The 6,444-nt window shown below is 37.5% G+C and overlaps 1 pseudogene; it reads right to left on the bottom strand.

Moving 5' to 3' along the window:
* LOC101579700 overlaps window positions 1–4,787 on the bottom strand; it is a 7,074-nt pseudogene extending 2,287 nt beyond the window's left edge.
* Window positions 4,788–6,444: the final 1,657 nt, after the last annotated feature.

The raw sequence follows: 6,444 nt of genomic DNA, 5'->3' as shown, positions 1-6,444 counted from the left end.
CTCCCCCGCCACTTCCCTCCCCCGCCCCTCAGCCTCGGATCTGCGGCCCAGGGCGCAGGAGCAGCGGCGAGCCGCCACCCTAATTTTTTAATTTTATTTTTTTCGGGCTGGCCTTGTGCTCACTTTTGCAGCTCTCAAATCCTCAGCAATCCTTTCTGAATCTCTCAAACTCTGGGATTAGAGGCGTGAGCCACCACGCCCAGTGCCGGGGCTGATAGGGCCTGAGGGTGCTCCTGGGGATGTCCGGCCAGGGGTCGAACTGGGGTCCTTGTGTTTGCCAGTTGGGTAGGTAGTTTATGCCTCTGAGCTATCTCCCCAGTCCCTGACTTTATTTGAATAAGACTGGATTTGTTTTGTTTTGTTTTGTTTTGTTATAGAGGGTTTCGCTGTGCAGTTCGGACTTGTAGTGATCCTCCTGTGTCTGCCTCCCTAGTGCTGGGATTACAGATGTACATCAGCAAACCTGGATCCTGGCCAGCTGGGGGTCAGGCTGATGTGGCATGCAGTAATGGGGATCTAACTTGGGATTCTGCGCTTGCCTCCGAGATTGGATTTTTTGTCAGTGATTTTGAAAAGGGAGATAAAGTGGGTAACTTTGGAGAAATTGCCTTCAGGGAGCAAGTAACTTTGAATGAGATAGGTCCAGTGTACTTAAGAAAGGCAGCTAAATCTTAATTATGTTGAGGCACTGTGGAGCTCTGTCAGTGTGGGTTTGAACAGAGTTGGGAAAAGTGTGCCTGAGATGGCACTGGAGCAGTGGAATGGATTGCTGATTGAACCGAACCCATCGTTTTCTCCTGCTTCTGGACTGGGCTGAATATAGATATGGATCAACACCCTTCATATTGGTATCACAAAGTCTTACATTATGAAGAATTAGGAACACTTTCTACTAATAGTCATGGGTCTGACTGTTCCCAAGAAATAACAAACAGCCTTTATTTAAAGGGATGAGAATTATTTTATCTCTTTATGAGAGACACAAGGTGGTACACTGAACTTTTGAACAATTTATTCATATTATAGGTATGCACCTAGTTACTATGTTACCTCAATTTAAATTACTTTTTTTCTGCTGTAGAACTTTGCTTTCATTTCTGTAATAATATGTCAGGTTATCAGATTAAAAATTAGGTGTTTATATTGGATCTGATGGCTCACATCTATCATCCCAGCACTGAGGAGGCTGAGGCAGGAAGTTCACCATTAACTTGAGGTTACCTGGGCTATAGTAGTGAGTTCAAGGCCAGCTGGAACTACCTAATAAAACCCTGTCTCAAAACATCCAAAAGTCAAAAATTAAATTGCAAGCTTCTAGAGATTCTACAATACATTACAAATTCCAAGGAAGAAATAATTATAAAATATAATAAAAACTGTAGTGAATGATGCTTCTGAGTGCACCTAATGGGAAGACAGGCTTGTGAAAACATCACTTGTGTCCTTCTCTACCATGGCACTGAGTAACTTGTGGCTGTCCTAAAGTCAAAATAACCAAGAAAGGTGAAAGGTAAATGTTTGCATCAATTCAAGGCAGCCACGACGGCACAACTAAAGATGTTCAAGAGAGAGGACTTCCAGGCCTGCTTCAGGCAGTGGCAAGAATGATGGGATGTGTGTTTGAAACAAAGGGACAGCATTTTGAAGGGGATTAATGGCAACATGTTGTTTACTGTAATCAATATTAAAAAATTTAAACAACTATTTTTCAGTCACACCTTGTACATCTTTGTTCTAGACTTTTAATATGTTTTTAATATGTTTGATATGAATCATCCTTTCTTTTTTTTTCTTTTTTCCTAACCCTAACCCTAACCCTAAGAATCATCCTTTCAATAACAGTATCAAATGATATTTTTACTAAAATGTAAGTTTAATTTAATATTATACTATTTAAATGGATAAAATATTCAAGAAGCATTTAATCTCATAAGTCTCAAAGTTGTTGCTGAAATTGAAATATTAAATGAAGTCCTATATGAATTGCTGCAGCCATCCACAGTTTTCCTCTAATGACTGAGTTTCATGTGGTCAGCAATTCTCTGAACCAGAAACCAAACAAATATGGAAGCGCCTCTAATGATTTTTTTTTTTTTTTTTTTGAACCGGGACTTGAACTCAGACCCTTGCGCTTGCCAGGCAAGTGCTTATTGTACTGAGCCATCTCCCTGGCCCTTCTAATGACCTTTTAAAAACTTCATATAACTTCAGTGTTGGGGAGACCTTAAAAATTTATGCAATTTATCTCATATATTTAATAAAATTTAATGTGAAGCAAAATTTTAATTAGGTTGAGAATGAAAAGGTATAGATTTAATAAACACAAGGGCAAGAATAGAATAAGAAAAAAAAGAATAGAATAAAGTCCTTTTATTAAGGCCTGATGTTTATATTGCTTTTATAATTCATTAACAATTGTGTCATTAGAGTTACACTAGGTCAGATAGAATTAAATAAACTTTAAAAAATACACATATAACTTTTAGTATTATCAACATCTTAATTTTCAACAGTTAAGAAAAACTTACATAAAATTTAATCTATATAAAAAGTGATAACTTTATTCTTATCATGGTCAATTAAAATATAGATATTATAGAATAAATGAAGAGAAAGGAGAAAAAATTTAAATGTGTGTGAATCTGCCTTCATGTATCACTCCATATACTTTCTTTAGATGGCATCTTTATTCAGTTGTTAAACATTTAACAAATATCTGCTAGCTTGGCAGTCTAAGCACCTGCCTGGCAAGTGCATGAACCAGAGTTTAAACTCTGGTACCACATTCCATACCAGCCCTGAAACTGGGTGTGGTGGTGCATGCCTGCAATCCTAGTACTGGGGAGGCTGAGACAGGAGGATGATTACAAGTCTGAACTGCGGAGCAAGACCCTGTATCAAATAAGTAAATAAATAAAATGAAAAAAAAATTTATCTATTACTAAATATTTTCTAGTGTTTCTGACATATTAGTGTCAAGAACAGATAAGTTCCTAGCCTTTAATAGTTTATATTTTAGTAGATGAAGATATGTAATAAAAAACAAAGAAAAGAAGGGCCGGCCAGATAGCTCAGTGGATTAAAGCACTTGCTGAGGCAGAGCTCAGGGGCTGGGGTTCAATCCCAGCTGTGTCAGGCCGGCCCCTCCCCTGGGGTGCCCTGAGACAGCGATTGAGACTGGGTGTGGTGGCGCATGCCTGTAATCTCAGCACTTGGGAGGCTGAGAACAGGAGAATCACTAGGAGTCTGATCTATGTAGTGAGACCCTGTAGACCCTGTCCTAAATAAAAAACAAAACAGAGCAAAACAAAAAGAAAATTATATACTGTACTAAAAAGGTTGTGAAGATGAGATGTAGATTTGTGTGGATAGCAGATTTTAGTTTAAAAACTTTCATTGTTTATTAGATTTCTAGGGAAAATGTAATTTAATTTATCTGAATAAAGTGCAAATTATATCCACTTAAGTTACATTTGGAGGACTACAAATGTGGCTGCTGTGTACACTACTTGTCTGTCTACGAAGGGAAGGGAGTCTACTAATATTGAATGAATACCCTGCAGGCACTACTATGAAAACACCAAGGTAGTGAATGCAACTTTGTGTCAGGGTCTACGTTTTATAAACATCACAATATGATGGGTCATTGTGCACACTGACATGTATAGGATTCACTGGTAGCAGTGAGTGTTAAAGTCAATGGAATGTTGAGCTGCCTGGCTCTGAAGCTGCTGTCCTGCCCTTGTTACATTGCGAGTCTAGGCTTGTCACATCCTCTGTTAACATAAATTACTTCTTATCTAACACTAGGCCTGGGTTTCTTCTTTATTTTCCCAGAAAAGTTGAAGTACAACAGATGATTTACTTCATTGCACTGTTTTATAGTAGCACAGAATATTTAGAGAGTTTGATATTTTGTCACTTAAAGGAAACATACATTATTTAAAGTTTTGTATTAAATGATTTACACACATGCACACATGAAAATTCTTTTTAAAACACTTATTGGTATAGAGAACAATTAAAAGCAATACTTGCATAGCTGTCAGTGTTTAAAGAAAAGAACCATTGTGCCTGGCAGGGCATCTTTGTGGGGTTGGCTAGAGGTGCCCTGTAAGGACCCTGCTCTTCTTTTTGTGTCCTTCATTCAAGTGAAGGATGAAGAAAGGGACAAATGGGGGAGTGGGCAAAGGTGGAAAATGGGGGCATCAAGACTGATGTGGCACAATTTGAAAATTTATTTAAAATGTAGCAGGTGCAGAGCAAGCAGAAGAGCTGTCTTAATCTCAGAGTAAGCTCCAACGTGGGGGCACCCTCTTGCGATCCCTGAGTTTCAAATGCACACATATTTGGGGAAAACTGGCCCCTAAAATTGCTGTTTTGCTGACTGGTGGATCTAGGCCAATCAAGGTCTCAGCCTTTGTTTCTGGAAAATGGACAAGGTAAGTAGAGTATTTCTTAACCATGCAGTAATGTGATTAACATGTGATTAATATGTCTCAAATTGAAGGAGCACATTTCTTAAGTATGTGGGAGGATACTTTCCTCAGGTACATGGTCCGCAGATAAACATGACATGATTTTACAGTGTTAGCTGTTGGGTTTTGTCCCATTTTTTTGCTGACAACCTTCTAATCTCTTCCTACAGAGTGAATATTTATTCTTTAAATTAAAAAAAAATCATTTATGTATTTATTTGGTACAGGGTCTCTCTACACAGCTTGGACTTATAGTGATCTTCCTGTCTCAGCCTCCTCAGTGGTGGGATTACAGATGTTCACCGTCATGCTCAATTTCAGTGGCTGGAGTGCCTGGGGTTCTGGGGGTTGGTACGGCATGTGGTACTGGGCATTGAGCACAGGTCCTTGTACTTGCCAGGCAGGTGCTTAGACCATTGAGCTATCTCTCCAGTACCTGAATATACATTTTCAAATAATATTCTTATAATAGCAGAGAAAAAAACATTTATTCTGAAAATACATAAAATTTAAAGCTAGTCTTTGGTGGAGTGGTGACAGTCTGAAACATTAGTAGTGGATTCTTTGCAGTTTGATGAATATCTGTAAAAAAGTGTTTATAGTGATTATTTTAGTGACTAAAGTAATGTGTTTCTGAGAAACATGTTTCCATACTCGATTAATTTTGTAGGTTGAATTTGTTAATTATTGCCAAATTGCAGCTGGGAATGGGGCACATGCTTGTAATCCCGGGATTTGGGAGGCTAAGGCAGGATGATTGTCAAGAGCTTGAGGCCAGTCTGAGCTACATAATGAGTTCATGACTGGCTTGAACTATGCAGTGAGATCCTGTCACAGAAAAAAAGAAAAACATTGACAAATTGTTTAGCATCTTACAAACTATGAAAATTTTCATTGTAGTATTTTTCAGCAAAACTAATATCAATAGTTCGGTGAGAAATAGATGGTTAAAATATTATTTGTGATTTCAATCAGTATACCTTATCCTATCAACAAATATATCATATGTGTTTAAACCATTTTCTTCCATAATTGGAATGTCATGAAGCTATTAAACTCTTCTTGTAAGCTATTTAATTTTTCATAGTCTTAATGAACCTCTCAAATACTATTGAGATAACTAGAGAAGTTGGTTGTCATTGCTGCTATGGAAAAGTACAAAAGTATAAAATCTCTCAAGAAAGAATTCATATATTTTATGAATACTTTAAAATCTTTAAGCTGAATGGATTATTCTACGAAGTAGAAGGGCGGAGGGGTTTCCCTTAGAGTGTCATGATCTTCCCACCATTCTGAAATGGTAACTCATATATAATGTTTTATTTTTGAAATTTAGCCCAACAGGTTTCCATCAGGGGATTTATCTAGTTTTCCAGAAAGCAGTTGCTCTGTTTTGATTATAGAAGTATAGTTTGGTTCATGGTACCTACAGCAAGGGAATAGAGGCATTATCACAATTTGTGAGTGATTTTTGCTTTAGTAACAGTGATAAATGGATACTTAACATTTATGATTTGGTTTTCTAGTAGTAGTATAAATAATAGATTTTTAAACATTTCTAGATCATTTCTATTAAAAGCCCAAGGTTTTATATGACTATATATTTAACTCAGCAAACTTGATAGCAATGGTTTAAGTTTAGAAGCAAAGTAACTCTTTATATTGGGAAATAGTGTTTCGAGGAGGGAGTGATGATCGAAGTATTGTGTGTTTTCTTTGTCTTCAGGTTTGATGGTGTTCTTTGAGGTAATTTCAATTTCTTGAGTAACTATTGGACTAATTTTAGGTTCACTTGTTTTATGTTTAATGCAAGTATTTGGGGTGGCTTTTTGTTCCATAAAGAATTCTGGATGTGGGGTAATTTCAAATTCTGTGCTGCTTTCAGAGGTGGTCTCAGGTGTGGATTCCTGCTCAGTGGTACTTTCTGGAGTTTCAGAGGTGGCCTCAGGCGTGGATTCCTGCTCAG

This window comes from Octodon degus, unplaced genomic scaffold (assembly GCF_000260255.1).
Source record: "Octodon degus isolate 3935 unplaced genomic scaffold, OctDeg1.0 scaffold00341, whole genome shotgun sequence".
Lineage (NCBI taxonomy): Eukaryota > Metazoa > Chordata > Mammalia > Rodentia > Octodontidae > Octodon > Octodon degus.
This window is presented reverse-complemented; position numbering and strand designations above follow the sequence as displayed.